This window comes from Bos grunniens, chromosome X (assembly GCF_055505025.1).
Source record: "Bos grunniens cultivar Pamir isolate PY7600 chromosome X, Bosgru_T2T1.0, whole genome shotgun sequence".
Classification (NCBI taxonomy): Eukaryota; Metazoa; Chordata; class Mammalia; order Artiodactyla; family Bovidae; genus Bos; species Bos grunniens.
In genome coordinates, this window is record NC_141194.1 from 87091501 (window position 1) to 87111873 (window position 20373).

The 20373-nt window shown below is 40.9% G+C and overlaps 1 protein-coding gene and 1 non-coding gene across 3 annotated transcripts in view; one reads left to right on the forward strand and one right to left on the reverse strand.

Annotated features, from left to right (window-relative positions):
- The window catches only part of COL4A6 (collagen type IV alpha 6 chain), a 337499-nt gene that overhangs the window by 76137 nt on the left and 240989 nt on the right, over positions 1-20373 (forward strand). The window lies entirely within an intron of this gene.
- TRNAG-ACC (transfer RNA glycine (anticodon ACC)) lies at positions 5699-5771 on the reverse strand. The gene has a single exon. It is a non-coding gene; the product is annotated as a tRNA-Gly (tRNA).

Consider the following 20373-nt stretch of genomic DNA (forward strand, 5'->3'; position numbering starts at 1 on the left):
AAGGGACTTCCAACTACAGCACTCTAGGATTTAAAAGCTTCCTCAGAGATGTGAGTTTAAAAATTTAAATCCAGTCAGGTTCTCAAGTTCTCAATAGGTTTCATGGCTGAAGAAAGAAAGAATACAAGGCAGAGGAATGAACATCATGAAGGCACCTCCATTATAATGGCCAGAACCAGGGATTTCCCTGGTGATCCAGTGGCTAAGACTCTGACTCCTAATGCATGGGGTCCAGGTTTGATCTCTCATCTGGGAACTAGGTCCTACATGTGGAAACTAAAGGTCTCACATGTTGAAACTAAGACCTAGCAGAGCCAAATAAATATTTTTAAAAATAACTCAGGACCAGAATAAGGCAAACCAGTCATGGAGAAAAAACACATGAGAGAAAATTCTGTATCAAATCAACTAAATTTAAGGGGAGGTGGTATTATGTAGTAGAAGGGACATAAGCTTTGCAATTGACTATACCTGGCCAGGGTTTGAATCCCATTTTATCCACTTGGTTGTGGTTTCAGGCAAGTTTTATAACCTCTGAGCCAAAACTTTCTAACTCAAACTGGAATCATAATACTATATTCTTTTTTTTTAGCCAAAACTTTTTATTTTATTTTATTTTACCGTGGCAGATTCATGTTGATATATGGCAAAACCAATACAATACTATATTCTTAATAGACTTGTTTTGAAAACTAAATGAGTTAATCTGAGCAAAGCACATTGTACCCACCTGGCTTGCCATAAGCACTCAATAAATGGTGGTCATTTATAGCTCCCAATTACTGAAGCCCTGATTTGTCTTGACTGTTTTGCTAGACAAGTTAGATAACACAAAGGGGCCTCTTTAGCTCCTCCTTAGAGACTGAGCTTTTATCATCTTTAAATTGAGGGCCTCCGTGTCAGCTTACACAACAGCCCCTCCCCCAACACAATTAGACTTCCTCAGCTCCCCAGAAAACAGGTTTTGAAGCATCTCTGCTATTTTCAATTTGTCAGTATCTGGATCTGCCTGGTCCTAGTCAATCTAAATGGAGAGAGTTGGACCATATCCTTGTCCTTCAAATGCCTGTGGGTATAACTGATTTAATTTCTGTCAGTATAAAGAGTTTTCAGAGGATACTGAGGAAGCCATTTCCCATAGCCAGGCAGCCCTGACTGCCCTTCTTCCTCTTGCTCACAGGGGCTTACTGGGGGGCCTCTGCTCTGGTAAAGACTTTGGCTCTGTTACTCAGATATGTTAGGCAAAGATCTGTTTGGTGATTCATTTGATTAGATAGGAGTTCCACACAAAAGGGGGCTTGTGCATTTATTGTAGTTACTGAGATTAAGGGAGCCAGGTACTGCTATGGGAAGCTGCCTCGTTGAAAAGAGAGGCCATTCTTTGATGTTGAGAGAACCAGCCTTCCTCAATGAGAAAAATAACTATTAGTTTCCTTGATTTGCAAATCACTTGAAAAGCGCATTAACTAACCCTTTCGCTTGTTTTGTATAATGCTTGTTTGAGGGTGGGGGTTTCGGTCTGTGCAAAGGAAGCAAAGAGGAGAATTCACTTTTTTAATTGTTTCCCATGATCTCAGTGGCAGCTCAACTGATTCCCCGCCCCTCCAACCCCAGCTTTTGTTCTTTTTTTCATCTTTTACACTTAGTCACACACTCTTCTTCCTCACCTCCCATGCTGGTCTTTTTTCCAAACAGCACCTCGGTCATGGTCCACATTAATCTAACCCATAGCTCTCTATGCTACTCACCCATTTTATTTTTTATTTATTTATTTATTTTTTTGACACATGCAACCTCTACCACTGTATATACCTCTTGCATTCAAGTTTTTCTTCTCAGTAACTAATATACTTAGTTATATGTGTGATTGGAAGAAAAGAAATTATATAATCCTGAAGAGGATAGGTTTGTATTTGGGATCTGCATTGTGCTTAATATCAGAGTAGGAGTATGTCTGATCTTGAAACAGCCACAAAAATAAATTCACAGGATATACTATGAGGAAGACCTAAATGTGTGAAAACCTGAGAAGTGGTTCACTTCTCGGTGCTCTCTGTTTTGTGTGTCCCCCTACTCTGTATTGAAGCTGGACAGTGTCAGCCCTCAAACTGATTCTAAAAGATAAGCTTAAGCTAAGCAGAGTAGCTCCCTTCCTCCCCCATCCTGTGTTCTTCTTTTCCCTGTCTTTCATTTCATCATGTATGGAACATACTTGGCACTGGGCCAGGCATAATATTAAATAAATAACTTAACCAACCCCTGTACTTCTCTGGTAGCTCAGATGGTAAAGAATCTGCCTGCAATGCAGGAGACCCAGGTTCGATCCCTGGGTTGGGAAGAGCCCCTGGAGGAGGAAATGGTAACCCACTCCAGTATTCTTGCCTGGAGAATCCCATGGACAGAGGAGTCTGGTGGGCTATGGTCCATGGGGTCACAAAGAGTCACACAGGACTGAGCGACTAACACTTAACCAACCCCTGGTTGTCCTTATGCCCTTCCCCTACTTTGTAAGACTAGTCACCATCTGCCATACTATATATTTGAGTTAGTTTCTTTGTTGTATCCTTTCCATGCCCCCTAACCCCCAGGTCCTCCCATTACAAACACAATATAGGCTCCACAGAGGCAGGAGCTTGGGGTGTTCAATGCTGCACCACTAGCCTGGTACTTGGTAGTTGCTCAATATGTATGTGTTGAATAAAATAAGCAGCTTCTGTCTGTCTGTTCTTCTCTGGGCCATTGGATTATGTGGACACTCTGCTGAAGATCTCAATGAACTCACTCCTCTCACGTGAGGAACCGCATTTGCTATCTTACTCTTGGTATCAACCAAGACCTATGGGAAGATGAAAAGTCACCCACCTCCACACCAAGGAGACAACAGTGCCAATGACAGCTCAAAGCTAAGAAGTCACCTAAAAGCACCTTGCTCTCAAGTGCGGGTTTTTGTTACCTAGATGTCCAGAGCAATGGATAAAATGAGACAGCATTTTTCTAGAGACGATAGATCCTTTCCCAGAAGATGCCTGACTGGGGGCAGATTTGTGGGCTGGCTGAAACAATGGTCCAGAAATCTGAGAAGACAATCAGCTAAGCAAGGTTAGGAGAGGGGGCAGAGAGAGCTGAACTCTTGCTTCAAATCTGAGTGATTTCAGCTGCTCCTATGGAAGAAGGCAGTGTTTTTCTTGCATAAAATCTCCAACCCTGCATCTGGCCTTATTGTCTATCTTGCTGTGCTTTGGCTCACAGATGCTGCTTTGAAGAGAAAACTTTCTCCTTGAATGGCTTTACTTGTAAACTTCTAATTTGCTAAAGCCAATTAGTGGTTGAAATTTCACAGGAAGTCAGAGTATTTCAAGGTTGAAAGTTTGAGAGGGCATTTAGTGCAACAATTCTCAAACCGCACTTTATGAATGTAAGTTAGGTACAATCACTTTCTTTGGCAATTAAAACATTGGTTACTGCCAAGTGTTGGCAAGAGTGTGGGAAAATGGTAGATCTCAGACCTTGCTGGTAGGAGTGAAAATTGATGTAGCCTTTTTGTGGGGGAAATTTAGCAACACGTGTCAAAAATTTAAATTCATGTACTCATTGACCCGTCAATTCCACTTCTTGGAGACTATTCCACAAATATACCATATTGCATCAATTCTAAATTTTCACACTTATATATATGCATTTTATATACATTTTAATATTTGTGCGATTGGGATGCACCTTTGATTCAATGGAATATGGTACTTCCCCACATCACAAGAAGCTACCATATGGATTTTTATTGCAGTGTCACTTATAACAGCAAGATCAAGGAAAACCTGCATGCCCATAGATAGAATACTGATTAGCTAACTTACATTCATCCCAAATAATATCACATACAGCTACTTAAAAAAATAAGCTTGATCTATATTTGATGACTTGAAAAAAAATTTTCTGAGATACATAATTAAGGGGGAAAGTTTAGGTATATAATATTGTGTTTAGAAAACTTTTGTGAAAAAAAGACATTTCAATTATATATATATATATATGTTTCCCAGGTGGTACAGTGGTAAAGAATCCACCTGCCAATGCAGGGGACACGAGACATGGGTTCAATCCCTGGGTCAGGAAGATTCATCCCATGGAGAGGGAAATGGCAACCTGCTTCAGTATTCTTGCCTGGAAAATTCCATGGAGAGAGGAGCCTGGTGGGTAGAGCCCCTGGGGTCACAGAGTTGGATACAACTGAGCACACACACATATATCTATATGTGTGTGTGTGTGTGTATATATATATATATATATATATTCTGACATATACATACAAATGTATTTTTGGTAGGCTATGTAAGCAACTGTTATTAAAGAATTCTTTTAGGGTGAGGGTTGGGTGTTGGAAGAGTTTTACTTGTCATTTTGTACCTTTTTTGTAGAGTTTGCATTTTCCAAGTTTGTTCCCATATTGCTCTATTTTCTTAAAAACCAAAAGAGGTTTCTGAGAGATGAATTATGGTTATTTGCCCCTTTTTTATACTTTTCTGTATCAAAACACACAATAGATGTTATTTTTAAAAGGAAACCGGTAAGACAATCCCTGTCTCAGTGGAGTTCTTAATGTGATAAACCAGAGAACAAATGCTTTACTAGGTCCAATAATAGAGATCTGAACGAAGTGCTGAATGGGAGAAGATGAAGGGAATCTGATTCAGTGTCTCCAGATGTGTCAGGAAAGTGTCCCAGAAGAGGAGACATTTGAGCTGAGGGTTGGTAGAGCAGAGGATATGTGGTGGAAGCATTCCAAGAAGAATAGACAGCTTGTGTAAAGGCACAGTGATCTAGATTGCTAGTTGTAGGAGTGTTGGAAGGTTCCATGTTGTTGGAGACTGTCTGTGGATGAGGGAGCATGATGAGTAATGAGAACAGATGAGTGTATACTGTGTGCTGGACACTGGGCTAGATGTTTTGAGTTTTTCACCTCCAATGCTTAGAAGGATATTAAAGAATAAATACTTTGCCAACAAAGGTCCATATAGTTAAGGTTATGGTCTTTCCAGTAGCCATTACGGATGTGAGAGCTGGACCATAAAAAAAGCAGAGCACTTAAGAGTTGATGCTTTAGAACTGTGGTGCTGGAGAAGACTCTTAAGAGTCCCTTGGAAAGCAAGGAGATCAAAGCAGTCAATCTTAAAGGAAATCAATTCTGAATACTCTTTGGAAGGACTGATGCTGAAGCTGAAGCTCCAGTACTTTGGCCACCTGATGCGAACTGCTGACTCATTGGAAAAGACCCTGATGATGGGAAAGATTGAAGACAGGAGGAGAAGGGGATGACAGAGGATGAGATGGCTGGATGGCATCACCGACTCAATGGACATGAGTTTGAGTAAACTCCGGGAGTTGGTGATTGACAGGGAAGCCTGGTGTGCTGCAGTCCAGGGGGTCACAAAGAGTCAGACACGACTTGGCAACTAAACAACGACAAAGGAATAAATGGCCTTGAGGACTTGAAATGTGGTAAAGACAGCCCAGGGTTTCAACATGAACCAAGCTGAGTTTCAATCCAAGCAGTTTAGTCTATCTGATCCTTCCTTAAAGAGTTGTGAAGAGGTTTTTAAAAATATATTTTTATTTATTTGGCTACTCTAGGTCTTAATTGCGGCATGCAGGATGTTTTAGTTGCAGCATTGAACTCTTAGTTGCAGTGTGTGGGATCTAGTTCCCTGACCAGGGATCGAACCTAGGCCCCCTGCATTGGTAGCACAGAGTCTTAGCCACTGGACAATCAGGGAAATCCCTTGATGAGGTTTTAACAAAGCTGTATATAATGCCCTTGACATATAGTCAGAACCTAGACAAGTTGACTGGTATTAATATTCTCATTCTCATCATTCCTCCCTTCCCAAGCCTAACAGAGTACTGTGTATACAGTAGGAACTCAGTGAATCTCAGCTACTGAACAATTTGTGAGAATTGGGTAAGGTGTATGGTAGGACATGACGTGACAGAGCCCTTGTCTCCTAATTGCCCATCCAGCCCTTTAATACCATATGTCAGAATTTTTGCCTTAGAGAACCTAGTATATACTCTCTGAAAACGTGAAGAGGCAGAACTCCAGGCACCTAAATAAAATAGAAGGAGTTGTAAAATCTTTCTATGAAGCTGATCACTCCCAAGGATTTTAGACTACATGGATGATATAATAAAGAGTAAAGATGAAAAACTGGGCTTCCCTGGTGGCTCCCACCTACCAACCAATGTGGTAAAGCACCCGCCTACCAATGCAGGAGACCCAGGTTCAATCCCTGGGTCGGGGAGATCCCCTGGAGAAGGAAACAGCAACTGCACTCCAGTATTCTTACCTTGGAAATCCCATGAACAGAGGAGCCTGGCAGGCTACAGTCCATGGGATTGCAGAAGTCAGACATGACTCAGCGACTAAACAACAACAACAAAGATGAAAAACCACCAGTGCAAATCAAATTTAAGGCAAAGTCTGTTAGCTTCAATAAACAAAGCAGTATAGGACCAACACCAGGATTGAAGCAGACATACCCTAAAACATGGCTGCGATGTCCTGAGAACTAAAGTTGCGAAAGTCCCCACTTTGTCCTTTATTAGTAGTGTGGCCTTAAACAAGCCATTTCCCTATGGAGAAATAGCCCCTCTCTCTTCTCACCTATAGAATATGACAGTTGAGTTAGTTAAGGTCAGCAAACTGCAGCCAAATGTAGTCTGCCACCTGTTTTTTGTAAGTAAAATTTTGTTGGAACACAGCTATGCCTATTCATGTCGTATTGTCTATGGTCTGTTTTGCACACAATGGCACAGTTAAGTAGTTGTGACAGAGACCGTATGGCATACAAAGCTGAAGGCATTGACCATTTGACCCTTTGTAAAAAACAAAAAGCTAGCTGACTGCTGGTACATGTATAACATCTCTTCCACCTCTGACATTCTGTGATATCTGTACTGCTAAAGGCTTAATGCATGAGACCATTGGCAGTCACTAGGTTCATCTTGGAAAACTTCCATGAAATTTGGAAATTTTCCAGAGGCCTCATCTGTAAATTTGTTACTAATGCAACAAAACTTTTTGAAGCATCTTCTGTTTGCCACAGACTCTACTGGTTCTGGGGTGCAATAGGGAGCAAAATCAGACATGATTCTGGCACTCATGGAGTTTACAGTCTATTAGAAGAGACAATTTTTAACAGAACCTCATCACAACATCTTTCACTTTGGAAAGTAAAGCCAACTAATTATTCCATAGTAGGTTAATAACTTACTAGGTTTACATGTGGATTTATGAGCATTTTCATTCATTCATTCACTTATTTATTAGTTTGCTCATTCATTCATTAATTCAGCACATATTTATAGAGTTCTTACTATGTGCCAGGTGCTGGACTGGGTTATATACTGAAATGTACTAACGAAAAAGATGGACAAAGTTGCTTATATTCTGTGGACCTTATATTCTGTTGTGGATTATATATAATAAAAAAATCACTGATACACAGTTTTTAACTGCAGTGAGTGCTTGAGGAACATGATCCTACAGCAGCATATAACAAAGGAACATGCTCTAGACTGGAGAGGTCGAGAATGATTTCTGAGGAAGCATTTCAGCTAAAATTGAAGGATGAGTAAGACTGATAATCTAGTTTCTTTCTGGGTTGTTGGTTTGGGTGCATTTAAATCAGTATTTTTCAAACTAAAGTTTGAATGAAACCCCTCCTGTTTTGTTTTGTTTTTGATCAATTGTTTGGACCCTGACCAACATTTGTTTCCTAATAGAGTGGAAAGGATAAGAGGAGTAGGATGAGTGAAACTTTCATATTACATTGCTGGAAATAATTATTCTGTGAAACTATGTAAAGTGCATTTCTTACTATGAGTCAGTCCAGAAAGTAGGAGTCACTGATCAGAAGGATCTGCTTTGGCTCTTTAAAGTTGCAGTTTATCAGATAACAGCTCTGTTCTTTAGTTTCCTGCCTTTAAAGTCAGAGGGATGTGTTCTTCAGGTCTGTTTCTTTTCATGTCCTTTTTAGAGAAAGCATGACAGTGAGTAAAAGAGCACGAGCCATTATTTACTGAGCTCCTGCTTTGGTGCCAGTCAGTGCTTTGTATAAATTATACCATTTAATCCTCACAGCTATCCTACGAGAGAGGCACAATTCATTATCGCCTTTTCAGATAATGATGCTTGCAGCTCAGAGAGGTTAAGTGACTAGCCCATGGCCACACAGCCAGTAAAATTCTCTTGCCTAAATAGCTAGGAACAAAATGAACACAAATGAGCTTAATTTGGTACTGCCTGAACATTTAACTGATAAGTTAGAAATTAGTCAAATTTGAAATGCTGGTTAAGAACCTCCTAGGTTTCTTTTTTAAAAAAGTTTTAATTTTGTACGGGTGTATAGCCGATTAACAATATTGTGGTAGTTTCAGGTAAACAGTGAAAGGACTCAGTCATGCATATATATGTATCCATTCTCTGCCAAACCCCCTCCCATCCAGGCTGCCATATAACATTGAGCAGAGTTCCATGTACTTTACAGTAAGGTCCTTGCTGGTTATCCCAAATTCCCTAACTATGCCTTCCTCTCCAGCAACCATAAGTTCAAGAACCTCCTAGGTTTCTATCACCTGTTTAATGATACAAGTTCTGTAGACCTTTCAGTTGAGTCCATCTCTCTCTCTCTCCTTCCTAGAAAAAGTGCCTCTTAATTCCTGAGCTGCTTAGATGGAATTTGGACCCATTTAATTCCAACATGGTAAAACTCATTCTTTCCAACTGAAAAGAAAACATCGGAAAAGATGACACTGATGTCACAGCATCAGTCCCCTAGCCCTACAAGTCTCAAAAAAAGTCACTAAAGAAGGGAAATTTGGGAACAATAGACTCCTGTAAGATCACAATAAGCAACAACAGAGTGATCAAGTCTCCAGGCTGGGAGATACAAACAAAAGATGCACAGCAAGTGAAAGTACAAAAGAAGGCCCGTGGGAGGAGACTCTGATGCTATCATTAAGAGATTCCCACTGGTTCCATTTAATTTTCTCAAACAAAATAGATTAGCAGGGACCTCCTCATATTCTTCCTCCAATAATTTCATTCTTTAACATACAATGAGAATGGAGGGCACAGGGAGAAATCCTTCAGTTACTAAATAGAAGGAAATTAATAGCCTTTTGGGTCAGAGAATTATAATTCTAAAGGCAGATTTTCCTTAGTCAGATAATGAGCTGCAGTTAAAGAGAAGATTGAAATAATGTGAAGATAATTTCACAAGTGCCCCTTTTCAGGACCCTCTGTTTTAAAGTGGCAATCTACAACATGATGTGATGAAAAATTACTTTGGAGTGGGTGTCATAAAAACTTGGTTTGGCTACTGTCTCTAATCCAAGTTTGGATAAACTTTGAAAAGTAACTTCACTTCCGTGAGCCTCAGTTTCCTTGGCCTGTAAAATAGCAATGAAAACAAAACCTAACTCCCCGTGTTATTGTGAGGATCAGATGACCTTAATGTGTATGAAATGTGTTTTATAAACCAAACATTTATATAATTATATAAGGTGTGAAGATGATACATCAGGTTCTTAAGAATTTACAATGGCAAGTCCAGAATCCTCAAAAGAGGCTTTGATGAAGCTAATAATGTGGTCCGATCTCAGTCTCTCTAGCCTTCTCACTCATTACGCTCTTATAAGAACTCTCTGCTCTATTTACCTGGTTCCATTTACTCCTCTGCTAATTAAACTTGATCTTTCCTGCTTCTGTTACTTGGCTTATATTGTTCTTCCTGACTTTAGCTCCTCCCGTTGCACCTAGCATAAGAAGTGCCTCCTCCAAGAAGGCTTTCTACATCTTCACTGCTACTCCAAGTATGGTGCCCACACAGCAGGATCAGCATTGCTTAGAAGTCTATTAGAAATGCTGATTTATGGGCACCTCCCAGACTCAGTTCAGTTCAGTCGCTCAGTCGTGTCTGACTCTTTGAGACCCCATGGACTGCAGCATGCCAGGCTTCCCTGTCCATCACCAACTTCCAGAGCTTTCTCAAACTCATGTCCATTGAGTTCAGTGATGCCATCCAACCATCTCATCCTGTGTCGTCCCCTTCTCCTCCTGCCTTCAATCTTTCCCAGCATTAGGGTCTTTTCCAATGAGTCAATTCTTCACATCAGGTAGCCAAATTATTGGAGTTTCAGCTTCAGCATCAGTCCTTCCAATGAACATTCAGGACTGATTTCCTTTAGGATGGACTGGTTGGATCTCCTTGCAGTACAAGGGACTCTCAAGAGTCTTCTCTAACACCACGGTTCAAAAGCATCAATTCTTTGGTTCTCAGACTACTGAACCGCCCAGACTACTCAACTGGTTTATGATCAGGCCATTCAAGATGGCTCTTCTCTTTCTCTCTGTACATCCCCTGCTCCACCAGTGCCTGCTCCACCCTACTCACATGACTGACCTTCCCTCTTAATCATACAGTCTAACCAGTACACAACCTACCTACTTGCCTCGGGCCCCACCTAGTGATTGGGGTGACACAGTGACAATCACTGTACCTAGTGATTGTCCTAACCTTTAGCTCTACCAGGAGAGCTTATCAAAGGTGCAGTGCCCCTCTGCTGGTTTCCCTGGTAATTCATGAGCCAACCTGACATCAATTCACACACACACACACACCCTCTTGGTAGTGAAGACTACTCCCATGTCCTGTCCACTGTCAGTCCCACACAGTGAGGTGTTGCTCCAGGACCTTTCTTCAGATGTGTGAAAATTCCCCATCCATTAAACCACTGATGCCTCTGTCACTGACTCTGGGGCCTTTCTTCGGCCATGGAGCTCGGCAAGTACAGGGCTTGCAGGCCTATGGAGTGCAGCCCAACAGTCAGCTTCTCCATTTGAACAAACTCCTCACTTCACATCACAGCCTGAGAAATGTTGTCCTACACAGATCCAGCCTTCACTTACTTCTCCCTTCTATGAACTTCTAGAGCACTTGGAGTTGGTTGTCTATTTTCCTTCCCAGTTAAACTATTCTACTTTTAGGCTGTAAGCACTTGGGGTGTAGCTATTTAGTGATTTTGTATTTAAGAATAATTTTTTTTAACCTGCTTTCAATTTCACAGAGATCTCCTATGTATAGGGCTTCCCTAGTGGCTCAGCCAGAGAAGGAAATGGCACCCCACTCCAGTACTCTTGCCTAGAAAATCCCATGGACGGAGGAGCCTGGTAGGCTGCAGTCCATGGGATCGCTAAGAGTTGGAGACAACTGAGCGACTTCCCTTTCACTTTTCACTTTCATGCATTGGAGAAGGAAATGGCAACCCACTCCAGTGTTCTTGCCTGGAGAATCCCAGGGACGGGGGAGCCTGGTGGGCTGCCGTCTCTGAGGTCGCACAGAGTCGGACACAACTGAAGCGACTAAGCAGCAGCAGCAGCAGCAGCAGCAGTGGCTCAGCAGTAAAGAATCTGCCTGCAGTGCAGGAGATGTAGGAGACACAAGTTCAGTCCCTGGGTCAGGAAGATCTCCTGGAGGAGGAAATGGCAACCCACTCCAGTATTCTTGCCTGGAGAATCTCATGGACAGAGGAGCCTGGTGGGCTACAGTCCATAGGTTGCAAAGAGTGGGACACAGCTGAAGTGACTTAGCACGCATGCATGGACACTCCTGTGTACAAGCCATTGTGGGTACAAAAATGAGTAAGATGTAGTACCTACCCTACCCTGAAGGAGCTCAATGTCTAGTAAAGGGAGGAATTCCTCCCTTCCTTCCTTCCTTCTTTCCATCCCTCAACATTTTCCACACACTACTGTGTTGCAGACACTGCTAGTTGTGGGAATATAGGATAGTGAAGACAAAGCCTCTGCTTTTGAGTCTAGCGGGATTACAGATAACTGTAAGCAAGTATCTTTTTTAAAAATTTATTGTATTGAAATATAGTTGATTTATAATGTTGCATTAGCCTCAGGTGTACTTCAGAGTAACTGAGTTATATATGAAAGTGAAAATGAAGTCGCTCAGTCATGTCCAACTCTTTGTGACCCCATGGACTGTATGTAGCCCACCAGGCTCCTCCATCCATGGGATTTTCCAGCCAAAAATATTGGAGTGAGTTGCCATTTCCTTCTCCAGGGGATCTTCCTGACTCAGGGATTGAACCTGGGTCTTCTGGAATGCAGGCAGACTCTTTACCATCTGAGCCCCAAGGAAGCCCCATTATTTATGTATGTGCACACACATTCTGTTTCATATTTTTTTCCATTATGGTTTACCACAGGATACTGAATACAGTTCCCTGTCCTATGGAGTAGGGCCCTGTTGTTTATCCATTCTATATATAATAGTTTGCATCTGCTATTCCCAAACTCCCAGTCCATCCCTCCCCCTCCCACCTACCCCTTGGCACCCACAAGTCCATTTGCCATGTAAGCACTTCTCTCTAATAAATGTCTCAATGCTCTAATAGTATTGCCTTGGGAGTGGATTTGAGTGATTGATTAACTGATTTGGGAACTGAGGAGGCAGGAAAGGCTTCAGGTAGAAATTTGGGTTAAATTTGGAAGTTGACTTTGAACCCCCAGGTAGACTGAAGTTTCCCACACAGAGGGAACAGCATGAACACATGAACACATGTGTGCAAGGGAACTTGCACACATGCATGCACGTGTGTACACACACACACACATAACATGATATATTTAGAGAAGAGCAAACAGTCAGGTGTGCCTATATCATGTGGGCTCATGTGTGCATGCTGGGGTGGATGAGGGCAGAGGAGGCTGAATAGCTGGAAATAAGGCTCAAAATTAGGCTGGAAGTCACAATACTGAAGGTCCTATATAACATGTGTAACACTGAGAAACTTGTGGGGTTTTTTTTCCTTTCATTTTGCAATGGGGAGTTCTTAGTGATTTTCAGATATTATCATCTCATAGCAAGTACTCAATAAAACTTCCTTGAATTGATTGTGGAAGGAGAGAGAGGAATCTCTTTAAGGGTTAGGCAAAATGACCTTTTATTTGCTCTGGATTCTGCAGTCTTGATTAGGATTGTCAAGAGGCTGCCATGGTGGGGAAGGAAAGTGTGCCTGACTGAAGAGAGCTTCCAATCAGAACAGTCAATTTAAAGCACAACTTAAAGGCTCAGAATAAATTGATCTGTATAAAATGTGGGTTATTATGTCATTGAAACCCATACAGAATATCTGATGTGAAGAGCACTTGAAGGCCCTCTTTTTACATATGCTTTTCCATTATAGTTTCTTACAAGATATTGAATATAGTTTCCTGTCCTTTGCAGTAGGACCTTGTTGTTTACCTATTTTATATATAGTCATTGGTATCTGTTAATCCCAAACTCCCAATTTATTTCTCCCCTCTTCCCTTTTCCCTTTGGTAATTACAAACAAATTTGTTTTCTATGTCTGTGAGTCTGTTTCTGTTTTGTAAATAAGTTCATTTGCATGATTTTTTTTATATTTCACATATAAGCAATATCAAATGACATTTGTCTTTATCTGACTTACTTCACTTAGTATGATAGCCTCTAGGTTCATCCATGTTGCTGCAAATAGCATTATGTTGTTCTTTTTTGTAGCTGAGTACAATTCCATTGCTCTCAGTCACTGCAGTGATGCCAACATAGGCTGGATGTTTTTCAAAAGCAGGGAAGATGTTGTAGAGGACATTTCAGCATTAGATTGGTTCCCTTGGTGACCCCTGAGATGCTCTCGAAGAAGCCTGATTCTCCAAGGAGTCATTGTAAAATCACTGGACTAAGTGACATTTACTGTCTAGTTTATGCCCACGTTCACACATCAGTGTCTTAACGTCTGTAGATTTTACCCATTGGTTGAAGTTCTACAGTCTTGTAATCTGCTTCTCTTTAAATTTTTTTTTCTTAAACTTCTATGTAAGGAGCTCTGTGCCTCCTAGTAAATTGTATTTCTCAGGTTTCCAAAGGGGGCCTTTAGCCAAATGACCTGTGGCCACTCCATGAAGGCAGGAAAAAGAGTTAGAATTATGTAATACGTGTTCGTTCTCTCTCTCTCTCTCCCTCCCTCTCTCCTCCCTCTCTTCCTCCCCCACCCTCCCCTTCTCTCTCTCTCTCTCTCTCTCTCTCTCTCTCTCTCACACACACACACACAACTAGTTTGATGAAATTGAAATACAGAGATGCCAAATGACTTGTCCAAGATCACATGGCTACTTACGTTAGATCAAGGAATGGAACCAGAAAAACATGTACTTCATTATTAATGGTGTGGCTTGAATTTCTGAAGAGATAGTAAGCCTTTCTCTAATATCCTCCACCAAATATTTTATTTTATTAATTTATTGAGAAGTATGTGTTAGTAAGGTAAATCTATGGTTTCACAATATAAAACAGTATCTCATGGTATTTGTGACTGCATCTATCTCAAATCAGTGAAGTTTTACTTGCCTCTGAAGCTGCTGTGATCTTAACACAAGAGACTTAAGCTGACTATGGGCATGCCTGTTGCTCCTAGGAGCTCTCCTGTGAAAGATTCTGGGGTGTTCTTTATGCATGCTGTCCAGGTTTTATCACTTGGAAGTTCCTCCAGCTTCCTTTAAAATCCCTTGGCTACAATCGAGTGCTGTCCTAGGAATGACTTACTGCACTGGGCCTGGGAGAGAGGGCTTCCTCTCTTGGATGGCTGAGTAGCTCCTTTAATCTATTTATTGCAAGTGTTCATTGCTCTGGGGCTCTGGGATTCTTCAGGATGAAAGCCCTCTATAAATATTTGTTATTGTTATGATAACCAGTATGGCTTCCTGAGTGAGATAAATTTGTCTTCTGGCTTCTGCTTCTCATAGCTTCCTTCCCTATCCTTTTATTTCTCTCTCCAGATAATATTTTGTATTAGAGAATCAATCTATTTGTACAGTTAATTAAACTGAATGCAGTGTAATAGACATTAGCAACTTTTCAGGTTGTGACTGCTAAGGGATAAAGGCATTGAAGCTGAGAGTTTGTACCATAAATATATTATTTTCATCAACCAGAGGGGAAAATATCCTCAAAAATGGAATTAAAAGTGACAGCAGAAAAATGATTAAATACTGCATGGAGAGGTCATGGGGACTGGTTTCCACAAAATTAAAAATAATAAAGCAATGTTTGAAAATCCAAGAGACTTGTCCTGATAACCCTGACTTTTCAGGTTCCTATAGGATGAGAGTCAGATCATTTACCAGGAAAACAAGACCTCCCTGATCTGGCCCCAGACTAGTTTTCCAGACTCATCCGTTCCTTCTCTCTCCCATGAATCATTCTCATCCCTCCTTGCTTATAAAGTCCTCCTCCTTCTTTAATCACAACCCACTGGTCCTTCCAGAGTTCAGGTGACAACTCCAATTTGAAACTGCCCTGACTATATTTACCCCCAAATATCAATCTGTTTCCTTTTCTGAAATCTTATATACCTGCCTGCATTCTCATTTGGCATGTCATCCTTCAGGGCAGTAAATTCAAATAGTCTTCTCGTGTGAGTCATTCTTATCTCCCAAATATTAGTAGTTTGCAAGCTCCTGAGAGACAGAGCCTAGTACTGCTTTAAGTGATGTATCATTGTGTTCCCAACAGCACCATGTGCAGAGGAGATAGTAAATGAATCAGTTGAGAACTTCATGTTGAGGAGAGTTGTAGTTAAGCAGAGTAGAAAAATGAGACTCACAGTTGGCAGGAATGAAAGGATATAGGGACACAAGCAGTTGAAATGAAAATGGGATAGATCTCTAGAATTTGGGATTATTTAACAGTTGGGTAGGGGTATTTTATGGTAGCCAGCACACAGACCAAAACATCTGGTTGCCTCCAAATATGATTGGCCCAGCTGGTTAGGGTGCTCAGAAATACTTTGCTCTTGAAGTTTAATGGATTTTGTCCAGCTGTGTCGAGTATTCTAGCAGCTGCTCAGAATATAGCACTTCTAGGTCACATCTGTTGATGACACAAGGAAGATATGAACATGGGGATTCTTTTATTTCCTTGACTCCAAATATGCAGGTAGTGTTTCCCTGAAACTTGTACTTCCCAGAGGCAAATGATGACAGCCTCTGTCATTTAATTTTCCTGACCACGTGTGCATTTGAAATAAATAGTATACATTGGCTCACTCATACCTACTCCCCACCATCTTGCATTCCATTTTGATACACTGCTCCCACTTCAAGCTATGAACTTGTATTGAGTTCTGAAACAGAACAGGCACCTAGTAGGCACTTAATAATTTTTTCCAGGTTTGGCTGATTTAATTACAGATCTGCTAACTGGCTCAGACGGTAAAGAATCTGTTGGAATGACATTTGAGGGCCAAAACCAGCATGGAGTGAAATCAGTCTATCAGGTCTTTATTGAGAAATCACCCAGCTCCAGGCCACAGACTGTGAAACAGCCAGTAGAGGAGCCTTTTGGATCTTGTATAATCTAGTTCCCAGGGTGTACAATGATAAAACTACCAGATGTCTTCCAGCTCCAACATTCCTTTTACTCTTGTCCCAGTCCTGTGTATTTTCAAACTCTCTGCCCATCATTGTAAGCATTCACTGAATGAATTATTGAGACTTGTCTGTTTGTATAGATGTACATTTAGAAGATAATACTAAAGAGCATGATACAACTGAAAAGGAATAAAGGACAGTCTAGTATGAGGTGATGTGGACAAAAGTATTTAGACTTCAAAAACCTTCTTTTAAGAGGGAGGGGATTCGGTATACTTATGGCTGATTCACATTGTTGTATGGCAGAAACCAACACAACATGGTAAAGCAATTTTCTTCCAATTAAAAATAAATTTAAAAGAAAACTTTTTTTTCCTAAAGGAATTGAAAAGACTTTTCTATACTTTGATATTATATCATGAAGACAGTATGTTCATGTTTGCAGGCATTTTTGAGTTTTTTCAGACAAAAAACTGCTACTTCTGCTCTTACTATTTTAATAGATAAGTATTGCAGATGAAAAATTCCAGGGAAATGAAGAATGACAGTTACACCCCTGAACTGACTGTCTGCACTGATGACATGTTGCCAGCTTCTTTACACTTATCTCGTTTAATCAGGCTGTTTTTCTTGGAGAGCTCTTCAGCCAGGTGATAGGAGCTTGGGTTTTATGGCTGTTGTTTGTGAAAAGGGTTAATATTCCTATATTCTGATATTTCCTGCCCTTTTTCTGATACTTCTGAATGTTTTAGAAAAGTTTAAGTCTGGATGCTGAGGCACAACTCCATAGATCAATATCGCACATTTTAAATCTGATTCACTATAAAGTGAGTTATTTTGTAGTTCAAACATTTTTTTTAGGATCCCAGCTACTTGGGCTATCCCCATAACTTCCTAGCTTGCTTTGTAAGACTTTTCAGTGTGTGTTAATGCAAATTTAAACTCTTAAGGATAGATTCTTATATTGCTTGCACATATCCCCCGCCGTATGGTTTAGATATAGGCTATGGAGCAGGATTGCCTAGATTTCGATCCTAGTCATGTCATTTAATAGGTACTGACTTTTTAAAAGCTTTTATTTTATGGAAGTATAGTTTATTTGTTGTTCTTTAGTCACTAAGTCATGTTGGACTCTTTTGTGACCCTATGGACTGTATCCTGCCAGGTTCCTCTGCCCATGGGATTTCCCTGTCAAGAATACTGGAGCAAGTTGTTATTTCCTTCACCAGGAGATCTTCTCAACCCAGGGATTGAACCCGCATCTCCTACATTTGCAGGCAGATTCTGGTGGCTCAGTGGTAAAGAACATACCTGCCAATGCAGGAGACGCGAGTTTGATCCCTGGGTCAGGAAGATCCCCTGGTGAAGGAAATGGCAACTGGCTCCAGTATTCTTGCCTGGTATCCCATGGGCAGAAGAGCCTGGCAGGCTACAGTCTATAGGGCTGCAAAGAGTTGGACACAACTTAGCGACTGAGCATACACACATATAGTTGATTTACAATGTGGTGTTAATTTCTGCTGTACAACAAAGTGATTGTTATACATACATACATTCTTTTCACATTCTTTTCCATTATGGTTTATCACAGGATATTGAATATAGTTCCCTGTGCTATATACTATAGGACCTTATTGTTTATTCATTCTATATTGTTTATTCATTCATTCTATATATGATAGGTAGTTAGGTAGTTAGAATAGGAGAAAGGAGTCCAGAATGGCGGTGGCTAAAAGACAAGGAAGGGAAAAGCCTGCAAAAATAGAACAAAGGAAGGTCTGAGGACCGGAGTGAGGACCTCTGGTAGAAAAAACAGCACTCCTGGCTAGCCCAATTTATATAGGGCAGGCCCACGGGGAGGAAAAAACATATAAAAAGAGGAGCCAACGGGCCGGGGCTCTCTTCTCTTCGTGTCTTTTGAGTCAGCATGCTCTCATGCCTCAAGGATGTATTTTCCTTTTATTTTCTAAATAAAACTGAGCTCTAACACGAAGCTGTAACACTGATCTGTCCAAGAACTATAACATGGTCTGTCCAAGACCTGGGACACCTTCTGAGGGCTTTAATGTCTGTCGCTTCAAATTTTTGTTGTGACAAGACAGAACCAAGGAATTACACACTCCCCTGACAATAGTTTGCAAAATCTGCTAACCCCAAACTCCCAACCCAACTCTCCCCTATAATAGCTATTGACTTTAGGCTAGTCTTGCAGCTTCTCTTTGTCTTCATTTCCATCTCTGAAAATGGGTTATTCATAGTATCTACCTCAGGGTGTTCTGGTGAGAATTAAATGATTTCAACAGTAAAGCATTTGAACAGTGCCAGTCCCAGAGTTAATATTATTATTTGCCTCTGAAACTGTGTATTTGCTCTTTCCTGTCTCCATAACTTTCTTTCCTACATGATATTCATGGCTATTTACAGCATACACATGTTCATTCTAATGTCATCCCTGATGGATACCTCCCCTGTCCACCTGCTGTGTGCTAGGTCCCTCCCTGCCATGCACTATTATATCACCATGTGATTCCCTTAACTGTCTATATCCACTCTCTGAAAGCATTTGGTTTCCACGTTTACATATGATCTGAATATTCTCACTAGAACATAAGTTCCATGAGGCCAGGGTCCTTATCTGCCCTGTTCACCACTGTATCTGTCTGGTACTGCATAGCACACTCAGTTCAGTTCAGTCACTCAGTCATATCTGACTGTTTGTGACCCCATGGACTGCAGCATGCCAGGCCTCCCTGTCTATCATCAACCCCCGGAATTTACTCAAACTCATGTCCATTGAGTCAGGGATGCCATCCAGCCATCTCATTCTCTGTCATCCCTTTCTCCTCCTGCCTTCCATCTTTCCCAGCATCAGGGTCTTTTCAAATGAGTCAGTTCTTTGCATCAGGTGGCATAGCACAAGGCAGAGTTCAATTAATATGTGTTGAATGAATAAACAAATACAGTTACTCTATTTTCAAGCAACCTTTTCTGTCAAAGAACCTTTATGTGCTTCAAGGTAAAAGAAACAGTAGCAAGATACACTTTGGATCCTAAAATACTGAAGTGTTTTGCACATTTTCAATGGTTTAGGTGGGAATAGAAGAGAGAATGTCATTAGCACTGGCTTAGAAAATCAAAGCATATGATTTTTGCAATGCCAGTGTCTCCTACAGGGGTCTTTGCCAAATGAGTACCTGATAATGTTGGTCACTGCCTCCTGCTCCCCTCTCTGGACAGACCTTGCCATTTTTATTATAGTATCTCAAGAGCATTTAGCACATGATTTGCACGCAGCAGGTGCTCAATAATTATCCACTATATGAATGAACTTACTCTTTTTTTGTCATCAAAACTCTATATGTCAATGAGATATGGAAAGAAAAGAAACCATTTGCATAGCAATTTCAAGAGTTAAGGCTTATACTTGTGGGTTTGAGAAGTGCATACACTAACAACAGCCAAACTCTTAATACAGATTTTCTAACTCAGGCCCTTGGAGACTTCTCAAAGAGACCATTGTTTGGTTATTTTAAGGTGGGCTCCCTCTCAAACTTTCAGGTTTCCATAGAGATGGCATGTTTTTCTTCCTGAATGATATTTGCTTGTAACCTCAGAAGCCTGGTCAGCAAATTAGCACAGGTGATTTAAGAGTGGAGAGGGGTGACTATGGCAGCTTCGAGGTCTTGCTACCCTATAAAGGTCTAGTTTGTTAAATGTAGTGAGGAAAGAGAAGCTAAAGATCATCCTAAAACAAAACAAAAAAAAAAAAAAACAAGGCTACTGTTGGAAAGTCTTTGTTTTCCTCTCTGATGAATAAGGATATGTTAATATGAGGAAAGAAGGAAGGGTTCCAGGTTGCAAGTTTCAAAAGTCAGGACTGGCTGATTCATGTTGATGTTTGGCAGAAACCA